The sequence below is a fragment of the Tamandua tetradactyla genome, chromosome 1 (assembly GCF_023851605.1).
Source record: "Tamandua tetradactyla isolate mTamTet1 chromosome 1, mTamTet1.pri, whole genome shotgun sequence".
NCBI lineage: Eukaryota > Metazoa > Chordata > Mammalia > Pilosa > Myrmecophagidae > Tamandua > Tamandua tetradactyla.
In genome coordinates, this window is record NC_135327.1 from 197,131,475 (window position 1) to 197,148,193 (window position 16,719).

At 39.0% G+C, this 16,719-nt stretch overlaps 1 long non-coding RNA gene and 1 pseudogene across 5 annotated transcripts in view; both read left to right on the forward strand.

The window, feature by feature from the left end:
* LOC143674711 (uncharacterized) overlaps positions 1 to 16,719 on the forward strand; it is a 221,941-nt gene that overhangs the window by 105,379 nt on the left and 99,843 nt on the right. The gene's annotated exons all lie outside the window — the stretch shown is intronic.
* On the forward strand, positions 3,450 to 14,661 carry LOC143674689 (methylosome protein WDR77 pseudogene; annotated as a pseudogene).

Genomic DNA, 16,719 nt, shown 5'->3' on the forward strand with positions numbered 1-16,719 from the left:
GCTGATTTTAATGGCTTCAAATTACCAAGCCCTGGTATCTGAATTCCTTGAGAGAGGGATTCCACCTGAGTTGGGTTTCACCCCTTCCCTGGGGGAGGCACAAGTTCTAGACAAGCCCCCAAAACGAGTTTGTGTCTGCCTATGCCTGGGGCAGTTGCAGCCTGAGGAGCCCTGCCACTGTATCCAAAGGCAGTCAAGCCTTTGTAGAAACACAGCCACAAAAACCTCTGTTTCCTTCTCTTTTTTTCCTTTTTCCGTCAGCCCTGCCCCCTTGGTGCCAGGGCAAAAATGAGCGACCTCTGCTTTGACCAGGTTCACCTGAGCTGGGGGCCTATTTTTAGTAGTCAGAATTTGTTAATTAATTCCACAATTGGCGTTTGATTGGGCCAGCCCCAGTTGCTGGTAAAGTCTCTTTCCTTTCCCCTCTGGGAAGCAGCCATGGGGAAGGGGCGCTGGCCACCACAGCATGGGGAACTCATGATTCTGGGGGGGCTCGCAGCCTGTCCAGCTGGTCCAGATTGGGGTACGCTGTGTGTCCAGTCACTGACGTGGCCCCAGGATCTGTTCTGTATTGTTTCTGGTTATTTATTAGTTGTTCTGGAGGACGAACTAAAATGCACACATTGCTAAGCAGCCATCTTGGCCCGGAAGTCTCTCTCCACTATATCTTGAATAACAAGGTGATATCTACTTAATGTATAAGAATAAACCCCAGGATAACCTCTCGGCTCTGTTTGAAATCTCTCAGCCATTGACACTTTGTCTCATTTCACTCTTCCCCCTTTTGGTCGAGAAGGTTTTCTCAATCCCTTGCTGCTAAATCTCAGCTCATTCTAGGGTTTTTCTCAATCCCTTGATGCTGAGTCTCAGCTCATTCCAGGATTTCTGTCCCACATTGCCAGGAAGGTCCACACCCCTAGGAGTCATGTCCCATGTAGACAGGCGGAGGGCAGTGAGTTTGCTTGTTGTTTTGGTTGGAGACAGAGGCCACATCTGAGCAACAAAAGAGGTTTTTTTGGGGGTGACTCTTGGGCCTAATTTTAAGTAGGCTTGACTTATACTTTGTGGGGTTAAGTTTCATATGAATGAAGCCCCCAAGACTGGGGGCTCAGCCTATTGCTTTGGTTGTCCCCACTGCTTGTGAGAATATCAATAATTCAACCTGGGGAAGTTGAATTTTCCCCCTTTCTCACCATTCCCCCAAGGGGACTTTGCAAATACTTTTTTATTCACTGTTCAAATCACTCTGGGATTCATTGGAGCATCACTCTGGACAAACCAACAAAATCTCATGCCCTACTCAAGGTTCCATGTACTTATGGTGTTCAACCTAGCTATCTACACAAGTTATATTAGGAAATGCACTAGTCAAAATATAAATTTCGTACCAAATAAACATTTTTTGCTTTAGTCTCACACATAAGTTAAAATTTTAAAATATTAATTACTATCTATTTTCAACACTCTGCAGTAATGACATTCCTATGTTCTTCCTCATGCAAGAACATTTTTAAAATGTGTACATTTAGTCACTATCATTATACACTCTAGGTATTCCTAGATTATACCATCTCAGCCTTTATTGTCTATCTTTCTTTCTGATTTCGTTTGTGCCCCCAGCCCTCCTCCCTCTATCATTCTCACATTCAGCTTCATTCAGTGTTTTAACATAATTGTATTACTGTTAGGTAGTATTGTGCTGTCCATTTCTGAGTTTTTACAGTCATTCCTGTTGCACAAGCTGTATCCCTTCAGCTCTGATTACCCAATATCTTACCCTATTTCTATCTTCTGATGGTCTTTGTTACCAATGAAATTCTGCAAGTTTATTCACTAATGTCAATTCATATCGGTGAGATCATACAGTATTTGTCCTTTTGTTTCTGGCTAATCTCACTCAGCATAATGTTCTTAAGGTCCATCCATGTTGTTATGTACTTCATAACTTTATTCTGTCTTACAGCTGCATAATATTCCATCGTATGTGTGTACCACAGTTTGTTTAGCCACACGTCTGTTGATGGACATTATGGCTGTTTTCATCTCTCTGCAATTGTAAATAATGCTGCTATAAACACTGGTGTGCAAATGTCCGTTGTGTCCTTGCCCTCATGTCCTCCAAATAGATACCTTACAATGGTGTTATAAGGTATCCATTATATTTATATCCATTATAAATTGCCTGGTTATATGGCAATTCTATATTTAAGCTGGGGATTTTGAAGGAGGGATGAGAAATGGTTGGAAGATAATGGGAAGTAAGGAAGGCACTTATCCCTCCTTCAATGGATTTTCACCATCATTGATTTTTTTTACCTCCTCTCAGTTGAAGTGATGTTCTTTCCTCTTCCTAAAAGTAATTCCTATACCTCTGCTCATTATTCCTGTAACCTCCTCAGTGACCTTGCTCCATTATTATTCTTCTTATCACCTACATCTTCAAAATGTTCCTTCCCATAAGCCTATAACTATATTCAGATCTCTCCTAACATAAGTCTTTTGATCCTGTCCTTTCCCTCTAACTATCACCCTCTCTCTTTCTTCTCTTAATTGGCAAGTCTCTGGAAAGAGTACCCCCCCCATGTGTTTTCTCTGCTTTTTTCCTTCCATTTCCTACTCAATCCACTGAAATTTGGATTTACTCCCAAATTGCACTACAATGCCTTTTAGTTGCCAAATGTAATACATAATTTTCAGTCCTTCTCTGATTTGTTATGTTTGCATCACTGAAACTGTTGATCCCTCCCTCCTTGGAATTCCCTCCTTCCTTGAATTCTTCATTATCTCTTTCCTGGTTTTCTAGCCATCATTTTCTGCCTTCTCTTTCTTAAATCACCCATGTCTCTCTCCCGTGTCCTCTTCTCTTCTCACTCTATACATTTCCCCTGGTTGATTGACTCCATATTGATTTCAATTATTATCTGTTTACAAATGGTTCCCAAGACCCAATCTCTAGTTTAGAGCAGCAGGCTCTTATATACAACACCTAAGAGACATTTACAGATGGATATCCTAAAGGTACCTGCTAGCAAAGTCAGGGACACATCTAGTGGCCATCTCCCAACCCTCCCCTATTCACTCCCACCTCCTCCCCACAGACACCTTTTTTATTGTGTGCAGATGTTTCAATGTTTCCACTCCAAAACCTGGGTGAGATGTTAGGTCTAATAGTACAGGCTGACCATACCTTAAACCAGAAACTGGGAACAAGCAGTTCCAGCTGCTTATCAGGGCAGAACACTTGCAGGGTCCCCTCCCCCTGGGTTGTATAAATACCCTGCCCTTAGGCAGCATAGATTTGTCTATCATCTCTGACAGAAAGTGGGGCCTATGGAGCTGCCATCCACCAATCCTGACCAGAGCAGTTGGCTTCTCAAGGAGACTGGTCATGATAGCATCTCCCCCCCTCCCCCCCCCCCCCACTTTTAGACCCATTGTGTTGTGTAAGTAATAAAGCAGTCATTTGCTCAGTGAGCTTGTGTTCCCACAACACACCACACAGCAATTTGCCCCATAGCACCTTAAACCCAAGCTTGATATGTCAAAAGCTGAATTCATTTATTCCCTAAACTTGCTTTTTCTTCTATGTAGTTTTTACTCAGAAGATGGCGTAACCATTTATTTGGCCAAGTATGAAAGCTGACATATATCATACACCCTTCCCTCACTCTTGCCTTCCCAATCCCATCCTATTATTTCTACATTAAAAAAAAAAATCTGCTCTCTGGTTTGGAGTTATATGTACCCCAGAAAAACGTGTTATTAAGCTTAATACATTTCTATAGGTGTAAACCCATTGTGAGTAGGACCGTTCGATGAAGTTACTTCAGTTTAGGTGTGGCCCACCTCAATCAGGACAGGCCATAATCCTATCATATGAGCCCGAAATTCAGATGGAGAGAAAGCCACAGAGACCATTGAGAAGCTGAAATTCAGTGGGACCTGGAAGAGAATAAAGAGGCCAGGAGAGGCTACCATGTTCACTGCTATATGACAAAGCAGTCTAGAACCAAAGATAATGGCAGCCAGATCCAGAATGCCAGTCTTTGGGACAAAAGCATTGCCTAGATGATGCCTTGATTTGAACTTTCTTTTAGCCTCAAAACTATGAACTAATAAATTCCCATTGCTTAAGCCAACCCATTGCATTGTATTTGCTTGAGCAGCTGAGAATATTAAAAAAGGAGGTCATAGTAATAGACTGAGGTAGTGGCAGGAAAACTCTAAGATCACAGAGGTAAACTGCTGAGGTTACAGCAGGAAGTCACTATCGTAAGGTAACTTGGTGTAGGAGCGGGACTTCTGCTGCAGAAGATATGCCCACAATAAAAAAAGATTATTAAACTTTTGAGGGAGACCAATGCTATTGAAGAGGAACTACAAATACAACAAATTAAAGTCCCTGAACCCAAGAAAACAAAGTTTACACAATGGGAAGAGGACTTTAGAACAGGTATGTTTAATAGCATCAGAATGTGAGAGGTTGGAATCACATCCAATAAACAAAAATAATTTATGAGTTTAAACAATTATTAAAAAGAGAACCAACTGAAATCTTTGAAATAGAAATATATAAATTTAAGAGTCAGTAAATAGGCTAAATAAAAGACTGGACAAGGCTGAAGAATGAATGAATGACCAAGAAGATTTTACTGAAACATTATTCTCTTAAACAACATAAGAAAAAAATGGTGGGCAATATAACATGTAAGATAAGAATCATGTAGGAAAGAGACTGAAGTTCTAATATTCCTTTAATAGGAATACCGGAAGGAGAATGTAGAGGGGGGGTGGGAATTAAAGAAATAAAGACCAGAGAATTTCCCTGAACATGAGTCCTCATGTAAAAGAGTCCACTGAGTCTTGAAAATAAAAACAAACAAGCAAAAAGTCTATACCTACGCATGTGATAGTTAAGAATAAAGAGAAGCTATTAGAGAGAAAAAGGCAGGTTACCTACAAAGGAATGAAAATCTGATATTTATTAGCCATATTGTCTGCAAGAAGATAATGGAGTAATATCATCCAAGTGCTGAGTTAAATATCTTTGATTTTAGAATTTTATTCTCAATCTACCATCAATATTAGGAGTAAAATAAAGACATTATTAGACCTGCTTTACAAGAAGGCCAAGAAGCTTTACAACCTACAAACTTTCTCTGAAAGGATGAAGAGGACATTTTCAATTAAGAAGAGATATGAAAGTTGGAAGAGATAATGGGCTGAAAGAAACCCAATTTGTGCAAAGCAATTAGTAAAAATTATTTTTGTTCAAATAAGTATTGATTGTGAATTGTTTGGCGGTTTTAAAATTAGAATCTTTAACTAGACGGTAACTCGGGTTTAGAAAGGAAAAGTAACTAGTTCACTCAGAGCCACAATTGGTTTCTTGTTTTAATGAAATTTTATATGAGATATATTCACATACCATATAATCCAACCAAAGTATATAATCAATGGCTTACAGTGTCATCATATAGTTGTGCATTAATCGTCACAATCAATTTTAGAACATTTCCTATACTCCAAAAATAGAAATAAAAAAGAAAACCCCTTGGGTGGGCCACGGTGGCTCAGCAGGCAGAGTTCTCGCCTGCCATGCCAGAGACCCGGATTCAATTCCCAGTGCCTGCCCATGCGGAAAAAAAAAAAAAAGAAAAAGAAAACCCCAAACACCCCATATCCCTTATTCACCCCTATTGTTATTATTTTTTGTCTTTATTTTATTACTCATCTACCCATACACTAGATAAAGGGGGTGTTACTAACAAGGTTTTTACAATCACATTATTACATGATAAAAAAGCTATAGATTTATACAATACAAAGATCAAGGCTACTGGATTATAGTTCAACAATTTCAGTATTTCCTTCCAACTATTCTAATACACTAGAAACTACAAAGAAATATCTATATGAGTCAGTAGTCATAATCATGTGTTAAATCCTAATTTCTCAATAACACCTCCTCCCTCTCACTTGATCATTCTCTCAGTTGTCAGGGATATCTGGGCAATGACCCTTTTTAACTTCTTCATGCTAGAAAAGGTTGTTGACCTTTTCTTCTATTTAGAGGAATGAAAGTGGTTGATGTTCTTAGAGAGACTGGTACCTCTGGGTTTCAGTGCTTATCAAGCCACAGTTTTTTCTTTTTTTTCCGAGCCACAGTTTTTAATGCCTTCTTTTGTAGGCCCTTGTTCTCGGTGTCTAACACAGGGCTGGACATAAAACAAGTGCCTAACAATTGCTTGCTGCAAGAAAGAATGAATGCATTGATGAATGATTCAGTCAGTATGGAGCTTTCCCAGAATATGAGCATTCTCAGAGAATATTTACCACCTTCATGAATCCACTGATGTCACCATAACATGAAATTGCATATAGGTAGACAGAGAGGATTTTGCTGCCTGACTGTTCTAGAGACAAATTTGAATTGTGCTCCTTGCAAGGGCCTCTGGGAAAAATGCCTCTCTGTCTGGCAGCTCTGCCCTCAGGCCTGAGGCCAAGAACCCTTTAAACAAATAATCTGCTGCTTAGCTAGGAAGGCAAGAGAGGACAACCACATGTCTGGAGAGCACACAGTTCCTGTTTACTGAGTGTCAGATGGGACGTTCTTTCTACTTATTCCAGATCAGGTCTAGATTCTTTAAAAAACAAATAGACCACCCACAATGTACAAACCTAACTTCTTTCCGCATGAGAAAAAAAAAAAAAGGAATGATTCAAAAGCTTATGCTGCAATTATTTCCTCATCTAATTTAGCTCTGACACTCCTAACCTGAGCCTTAACAAAGAAACTAGAGAGAATGGACTTAAACACTGTTTATTTCTGACAGAGAGAAGTTTTTCAATGCAAAGCACAAAATTATAAATCATTTACTAACATTTTTCTAATGTTGGGGTGGAATAAAGACAAGGGGAGGACAAACTCCATCCATTATTTCCCAGAGAGAGACCACTGTAATCTTTTAGAAAGAGTGGAGTGAAATCTTGAATACCTCAACTGATTTCTAAAATAAATACTGAGTTTCTCAAAAAGTTCAAAATCACAGCAAGACAAATAGAAGACCTGACCTGGCTTTGTCATTAACTGTCAATGCGAATTGGGCATGTCATTTACCTTTCTGGAGAAGATTTGTTTTCTGATTATCAATTGAGGCCATTGTGACTCAATGTTTAAAGTTCTTCCTAATTCTCAACTTGTAAGATGCACTATATTTTGTCTGCAATATTTTCCTAGTCTCCACTGCTGTACTATTCATTTATTCATTTTTAATTACACAATTAATAGGTGAACATGTTGCTTGTAAGAATTATTACTGCTACTTTCAAACCACCACTTTATCCTCCTTTCATGTCTTTTGTCCTCGGAAAAAGCCATTGAACTTCACAAATGCTTCCTCTTCCCATCCCAGCAATCAATAAGGCTGTTTCTCTTCAATTCAAACAGTTCCGTAATCCTAGGTGAATTCAGTATCTTTATGGAGGATTTTCATGTTTTTTAAAAAAGAAGTATATATTTTTTAATTAAAGGTGTTGTATGTTTACAGAAATAACATGAAGAAAGTACAGAGTTCCCAACTTTCACACTTCTTGACCACAAATCCTTTCCCCACTCCACTTCAGCAGCCCACTTTCATGCATTTACCTTAAACACTCTTATAAAGATGACTAGGAGTCATCTCCCACACTGCCAGGAAGACTTTCAGTCCTGGATGTCATGTCCCACATACAGAGGAGAGCAATGATTTCTCTTGAAGAGTTAGGCTTAGAGGGAGAGAGAGGCCACATCTGAGCAAGGAAAGAGGTGTTCCAGAGATGAGGCATACCTAAAGGTAGGCTAAACTTTTCTGCTATATACATAAGCTTCACAAGAGTAACTCTTGAGATCAAGGGCTTGGCCTATTGATTTAGGTGTCTCTAATGTTTGACATGGTATCTGGGATTTCTCCACTGGCAAAGTTTAATAGTTCCATATTTTTTCTCCCATTCCTCAAGGAACTTTGCTAATACTTTTTGATTATCCACTAAATATATTCTGGGATGTATCCATTGCCTGAACATTTTTAATTCCTTTAGTGACCTAACCATCTATCTGCCCTCTCAATTCCTATACAACCTCCAGTTTGGTAAAAAAGTAAGCAAGCACCTACCTTGTGCCAAACTATTTTAGGCAATGAAAAAGCAGAAAGAGTCCTTGCCCTCAAGGAACTTACATTCCACTGGAGGAAGACAAACAATAAGCTTCTAAATGAACAAATACAGACACAGAATAATTCTAGATCTTAATAACTACTAGGATAAAGATTTGACAAGTGAGAAGGAAGCAGCCATGCAGAGATCCAGGGGAAGAGTGATCTGTGCAAGAGGAACAGCAACCACAAAAATCCTGAGATGGCAAAGATCCTTTTGTGTTTGGGGAGTAGTAAATGAGGGAGAGAGTGCAGGGAGATGAAACTGAGAGGTTGATGAGGGCCAAGATCATACAGGCTTTCGAATTTTATTCTAAGTACTTTGGATTTTATTCTAAGTGGATTAGAAGCCAGTGGATGATTTTGAGAAGGCAAATGATATGATCTTTTAGAAAAGTCACTTGCTCTGCTTTTGGGGGTTAGAGGCAGGTCTGGGGCTGGAGAGACTGTAGAGAAGAGAGGCCATGGCAGTAGTCTAAAGAAAAGTTCATGGTTGTTTGGGTATTGGGGAAAGTTACAAGTTTCTGATTTGGGACATATAATACAAAAGGGCTGTTGAATGCTTCTAAAGATTATTTTCAATCTCTACTAAATTCTCAGTTAATGCCAGCACATTAAGTTGCTTAGGACACTCACACATTCGAGCTTCTACCCTGCCTCTTTCATCTTCCCTGCAGCAGTTATCTTGCAGCTTTTGGAAAGAAAATGTTGCCTTGAATGATCTCCCACCTCTTCTTGACCCACAAGTTTTCCATACTCTGGCCCTTAGTTCCATATTTTCAGGTTCAGAAGAAGTAGTCCCATGGAGGCTCATCTCTCCTCCCTCACTCTAGGTCCCATTTTGTTAAGATGTCCTTAGAGGCCTTCCTTATCAACTGTTGTACCTTCACTTCTGTATGGTCAGCCTCTTCTACCCTTACTGGTTCCTTTACCTCTATGGCTTGCTCAAGTCTTTCCCAAATTAAAAAACCAACAACCACTCCCTGGGACTCTGCGCTCTCTTTCTTTCCTTCACAGCCAAATTTCTTAAAAGAGTAATATTTATATCTATTTTTTCTTGACTTATTGTAATGTGCATTTCATTGTCTCAAAATATATCTTTGTTATATTTTTCAGAATTATATAATTGACCAGAAATGTTGAAATGGCAAACTAGACATAGTCTTTTAAGCCAGCATGGTTGAAAAATAAATTACTGCTTCTTTGTATATGTAAAATAAACTGCTCAATGCAATAAATGTCATATTGCAGATTTTTCAAAAAAGAGTGATCTAACTTCACTGTCTTCACTGCTTTCACCAGCATTCACTCCTCGGTTGCCTTTTGCCTCCATCATTTCCTGAAACCATGCTTGCTAACAATCACCAGTACTCATCTAATAGCTAGACCCACAGGTCTTTTTTCTACTCTTACCTTCTTTCAGTTCTCTGTAGAATCTGACCAGCTAGTCCCTCTCTCCCTTTTGAAAACTGTTCCTCTCACTGATGTAGCCTTATGTACCTCAGGTTTTTCTTTAACCCTTCAGTTACTTCATTGCCTATTCTCTCTCAGTCTCTACTTCTTTCGTCTTTTCTAGTTAGTGTCCCAGAACTCTGGGTTTGGGTTTTTGAAATTCTTATTCTGAAGATTCTCTGTTAGTAATGGTCTCCACAATCATGGCTTCAGCCACCACTATTGCTTATATCTCAAAACCCCCATCCATCTCAGATCTCTCTCTCTTAAGCTCCAACTGCCTAGAAGACTTTTCAACCTAGAAAACCCATACATAGCCAAACATGCTTCCAAACTGAATATCTTTATTTCAAAATTGTTCCCCCTCCAGTTTTATCTATTTCAGTCATTCATAACAACCCAAAAAGTAATAGTCATGAAGTTTCCTTCCTTATTCCCCACATGCAATGGGCTACTGGATCCTACTGTTTCTACCTTTTCATCCAAGCCTTCTTACTTCTTTACCTGGACTAACATAGTAGCCACCTCATTGATTCCCTCGTATAATAGTTAACTCCTCCAATTCATTCTCTATAAACCACCAGACTGATCTTTTTAAAGGTAAAACACCATGCCATGAGGTTGGAGTTGGAACCGTGGAGATGAGGAAGGAGACACTGCCTCCCCTAGTACCCTCGGCAGTCAGTGAGTGGACCCTTCCCCTAATGCACCCGCCTCTATGGAGCAGCAGTTGGAGACTGTGGGTACTGGTCCAACCAGGCACTCCTGCTCAGGGATTGAAACCTGAATGACTGCTGCTGGGCTGGTTCTCTGGCTTTTTAAGCTCCCAAGAAGGCTTCCCCCAAGGAAGGTTTCTGTTCTGCCAGAGTCCAGATGGAGGGCGGAGTGGCTGACCTCACTTGGGTTGGGGACAGAGGTATCCTAGTGGCTTCAGATTTGGGTGCTGTTGAATTGTGGGGACTAGATGAGAATGAGACACTCATCAGCAAGTTCTACAAGTATGCATGGTGACATCGTGTCTACAGTCAGCATCCTGAGCTCTGGCACACAAGCTGTTAGTGGTAGCAAAGGTTTGGGACCTTGTTCAACAGACAGTTCTGAACTCATACTGAGTTCACTCTGGACGCTTCATCTGTGTTGCCACCTGTCTTCACAAAGACTGATTTTTTTTTTCATGCAGTGAGGGCAGTAGAATTTTATTCTGGGATACCCGCTGTCCCAAGCCAGCGTCACAGATGGACTGCATTGCCTCTGGTTCTCTTCCTACATCACTGGCTTGGCATCATCAGCAGAAGTGAAGTCTTTGTCTTTGGTGATGAGAATAAGATTGTCTCCCTTGTGGACATCACAGTTTTGCACATATCCTTGCCAATAAACTGAGTTAGGAATCCATTGTTAGGCTGAATAAATATGATTGTTTCCTCTCCCCCCAGTGGAGTTGCGTATATGAGAGTCGAGTATTTCTTTGTATTAGATTAGATGCCATAGAAAAAAGTTTGGAGATGATGGAAAGCTTAAGGGCATTTCAGTTAAGTTTGAAAATTGGCAGACTTGCAGAGAAATCTCTGCCCCCTCTATCACCAGAAAACAGTCTGGGTCCAGACCTCTCTAACCTCTGGTGCTCCTTTCTCTAGATGTAGGAAGTCTGAATGCTGTATTTGTGAACTCTGAAGATTTTAAATTATGACAGCAATGAAAGAATCAGAAATAAAGATTATGAAATGAAAAGTTTAAGCTTGAAAAAAACAAAAACAAAAACCCACTATGCCATTTAACCTTTAAAATCCCTTAATATTGGCACTACCTATAAAACAATTTCTAAATTTCTTAGTAGTAATATTGGACCCTTCCTTTTTTTTTTAACCTCATCTCACACCATTCCTCTCCAAACACCTATGCCAGCCGTCCACCTAGAATTATCTGAAAATGTCATGCTGCTTCCCAAGGGCAGCTAGAAAATTTTCAAGTCCCTGTGCAAAATGAAAATGTGGGGCCTTTTGTTAAAAAAGTTACTAAGAATTTCAAGATCGTGACAGCCCAGCATTAAACCAGGCTCAGGGCTTTTCTGAGCATGGGGCTCTGTGTGACTACACAGGTTGCAGCTTTGCTTCCTCATATTTGTGTTTTTTCATAAACTTTTTGCTCTGCCTAAAGCAGTATTCTTATAGATCATTGTAGTCATCCTTATCCTTTTGAGAGGGTCATAATCCTTTTAAGAATATGTTGAAATCTGTGGACCCACTGCTTTTCCAAAACTACATACGCATATATACATATAACTTGGAATACGACTTCAGAGGCTTCATAGACTCTCTGAAGCCCAGAATATGAACTCTGTAGAGACCTATGGATGCTGCATTAAAAATCTCATTCCAGGTTGAGTTCAAATGCCATCTTCTGTATAAAGCCTTTATGGCTCATGCTTGGCTAAAGAAATCTCTCCTTCCTCCCCCTACAAAGAAAGGTCATTTATCCCTCTGTTATTATAATAATCATTATTAGTTACAGGTAATACTCAACATATATTAAGGCCCACAATATATTAGACATGTTTCAGGACTTGTTGCAACATGGCAAATTAGATATTTCATCATTGTTTTAACAGATAAGAAAACTGAAGCTTAAAGAGATTTTATTTTTAAAGAGGAATCTGGATTGTGAGGTTTGCATAATACAGAAACAAGAACTCTTCTTACCAGCTGTGGTGCACTCCTGTCACTTATCCTTCTATTTATCATGACCTTTATTTACAGAGTGGACCTTGGGAAGGAGCAAAGATTATATACTGTTTATTTCAGCATTTTTAGAGCATGTCCAACAGATAATTTCTACTAAATAAATGATTGTTAAATGACTGAAGAATTGATTCCATCACAGGAGCTTCCTTTTGTAGTCATAGTTCAGTCCATGCATGACTGTGGTAATTAGATTCATTTGTCAACTTGGCCAGGTGAAGGCACCTAGTTCTTTTGCTGTGGCCCTGACCCAGTGGTATGTGAACCTCATCTGTTGCTGATTTACATCTGCAGTCAGCTAAGAGGCGTGCCTGCTGGCAATGAATGATGTTTGACTTAATTTGATGGTGCTTAAGTAAGAGATCGCAACGTAGCACAGCCAAAGCAGCTCAGCATACCTCATCTCAGCACTCGCAGCTCAGCCCAGGCCTTTGGAGATGCAGAAAGAAATCACCCTGGGGAAAGTTGTTGGAACCCAGAGGCCTGGAGAGAAGGCCGGCAGAGACCATCCTGTGCCTTCCCACGTAAGAAAGAACCTCAGTTGAAAGTTAGCTGCCTTTCCTCTGAAGAACTAACAAAATAAATTCCCTTTTATTAAAAGCCAATCTGTCTCTGGTGTGTTGCATTCCGGCAGCTAGCAAACTAGAACAATGACAATTACTAATTATTATTTGAGAAAGTCAGTATATAATCTCCACAAAAGATGCCACATCCCTTTCTCTGGGACTCTCTTAGACTTTGGTTAGCATAGTGTAACTCCCCACAGATAGCTTTATGTTAAATGACCAAACTCTGAGGTTAGCAGGCCCAAGTATTTCTCTTCTCTACAGAAATAATCAATTTGTCCATGGGCCCAATATCACTTCTGTTTATTTTGCAGGCATTTTGTATAAGATATCAGTGGTTTTCTAAGTATTTTTAAAACAAAACTAAATAAAACCAAATTTCAATCACTATGGGTGAATATTTATCCAACAAACATTGTTGCACATTGGGATTTAGGTTACTCAACATCTTTTTTTAAATTAATTTTTATTAATAAAACCAATCAACATACAACAGGAACATTCTTAATGTGTGAACATTCCATACTGGGTGTGCAATCAGTGGCTTACAATATCATCACATAGTTGTATATTCATCACCAGGATCATTTCTCAGAACATTTGCATCACTCCAGAAAAAGAAATAAAAAGAAAAAACTCATACATACTATAGCCCATACCCCACCCTCTCATTGACCTCTACCCAATTTATTTTAACATTTGTTCCCTCTATTATTTATATTTAATCCATATTTTTTACTCATCTGTCCATACTGTAGATAAAAGGAGTATCAGAACAAGGTTTTCACAATCACACAGTCACTTTGTGAAAGCTATATCATTATACAATCATCTTAAAGAAACATGGGTACTGGAACACAGCCCTGAAGTTTCAGGCACTTCCCTCTAGCCTCTCTAATACACCTTAAACTAAAAAGGGGTTATCTATATAATGCATAAGAATAACCTCTTGACTCTATTTGAAATCTCTCAGCCACTGACATTTTATTTTGCCTCATTTCTCTCTTCCCTCTTTCAGTGGAGAAGTTTTTCTCAACCCCTTGATGCTGAATCCCTGCTCATTCTAGGATTTCTGCCCCATGTTGCCAGGGCGGTTTACACTCCTAGAAGTCATGTCCCATGTAGAGAGGGGGAGGGCAGTGAGTTTGCTTGTCGTGTTGGCTGAGAGATAGGCTACATCTGAGCAACAAAAAAGGTTCTCTGGGGGTGACTCTTAGGCCTAATTTTAAGTAGGCTTAGCCTATCCTTTGCAGGGATAAGTTTCATATGAACAACCCCCAAGATTGAGGGTTTGGCCTATTGATTTTGTTGTCCTCACTGCTTGCAAGAATATCAGGCCTTCTCCAAATGGGGAAGTTGAATTTTCCCTCTTTCTCACCACTCCCCCAAGGGGACCTTGCAAATACTTTTTTATTCACTGTTCAAATCACTTTGGGATTTATCGGGGCATCACTCTGGACAAAGCTATGAATTCTCATGCCCTACTCAAGGTTTCATGTACTTATGGTATTCAATTAAACTGTCCATATAAATTACATTAGGAGATGCACTAGTCAAAATATAAATTTTGTACCAAATAAACATTTTTTGCTTTAGTCTCACACATAAGATAAAGTTTTAAAATATGAATTATCACCTATTTTCAACACCCTGCATTATTGACATTCCTTTGTCCTTCCTCATGCAAAAACATTTTTTAATTTGTACATTTAGTCACTATCATTGTAGACTCTAGGCATTCCTTGTTATACCATCTCAGTCTTTATCACCTATCTTTCCTTCTGATTTCATTTGTGCCCCCAGCCCTCCTCCCTCTATCATTCTCACATTCAGCTTCATTCAGTATACTAACATAATTGTATTACAGTTAGGTAGTATTGTGCTATCCATTTCTGAATTTTTACAATCAGTCCTATTACACAGTCTGTATCCCTTCAGCTCCAGTTACCCAATATCTACTCTATTTCAATCTCCTGATGGTCTCTGTTCTTAACTGAAATTCTCCAAGTTCATTCATTAATATTCGTTCATATCAGTGAGACTATACGGTATTTGTCCTTTTGTTTCTGGCTGATCTCACTCAGCACAATTCCTCAAGGTCCATCCATGTTGTTACATACTTCATAACTTTATTCTGTCCTACAGTTGCATAATATTCCATCATATGTATATACCACAGCTTGTTTAGCCAGTCATCTGTTGATGGACATTTGGGCTGTTTCCATCTCTTGGCAATTGTAAATAATGCTGCTATAAACACTGGTGTGTAAATGTCCGCTTGTGTCCTTGCCCTCATGTCCTCTGAGTAGACACCTAGTTTGGTATTGCCAGGTAATATGGCACTTCTATACTTAGCTTCTTGAGGAACCACCAGGTTGCCTTCCACAGAGATTGTACCATTTTACATTCCCATGAACAGTGGATGAGTGTGCCTCTTTCTCCACATCCTCTCCAGCACTTGTCATTTTCTGTTTTATTGATAATGGCCATTGTGATGGGTGTGAGACAGTGCCTCATTGTGGTTTTGATTTGCATTTCCCTAATAGCCAGAGAAGTCAAGCATCTTTTAATGTGCCTTTTAGCCATTTGCATTTCCTCTTCTAAGAAGTGTCTGTTCATGTCTTTGCCCATTTTGTAATTGGGTTGTTTGTCTTTTTGTCGTTGAGTTGAACAATCTCTTTATATATCCTGGATACTAGACCATCTGATATATCGTTTCCAAATATTGTCTCCCATTATGTAGGATGTCTTTTTACTTTCTTGACAAAGTTCTTTGATGCATAAAAGTGTTTAATTTTGAGGAGTTCCCATTTATCTATTTCTTTCTTCAGTGCTCGTGCTTTGGGCATAAATCTGGGAAACTGCCTCCTATTATAAAATTCATGAGATATTTCCCTACATTTTCTTCTAAAGGTTTTATGGCCTTAGATCTAATGTTTAGGTCTTTTGTCCATTTTGAGTTAATTTATGAATAGGGTGTGAGATATGGATCCTTCTTCATTTTTTGCCTAGATACCGTTCTCTAGGCACCATTTATTGAAGAGACTATTCTGTCCCAGGTGAGTTGGCTTGGCTGCCTTATCAAAGATCAATTGTCCATAGATGAGAGGATCTATATCTGAACACTCTATTCAATTACATTGGTCAGTGTATCCATCTTTAAGCCAGTACCATGCTATTTTGACCAATGTAGCTTCGTAATACACCTTAAAGTCAGGTAGTGTAAGACCTCTGACTTCACTTTTCTTTCTCAGAATATTCTTAGCTATTTGGGGCACCCTGCCCTTCCAGATAAATTTGGTTATTGGTTTTTCTATTTCTGAAAATTAAGTTTTGGGGATCTTAATTGGAATTGCATTGAATATATAAATCAATTTAGGTAGAACTGACATCTTAACTATATTTAGTTTTCTGACTAAGGAACACAGTATACTCTTCCATTTATTTAGGTCTTCTGTGATAATTTTAGCAATTTCTTGCAGTTTTCTTTATATAGGTCTTTTGTATCCTTAGTTAAATTTATTCCTAAATATTTGATTCTTTTGGTTGCAATTGTAAATGGAATTTTTTTCTTGATTTCCCCCTCAGATTGCTTATTACTAGTTTATAGAAATACTACCAATTTTTGAGTGTTGATATTGTAACCTGCCAATTTGCTGTGCTCATTTATTAGCTCTAGTGTTTTGCTATGGATTTTTTGGGGTGTTTGACATATAGTATCATATCATCTGCAAATAGTGAGAGTTTTAATTCTTCCTTTCCAATTTAGATGAC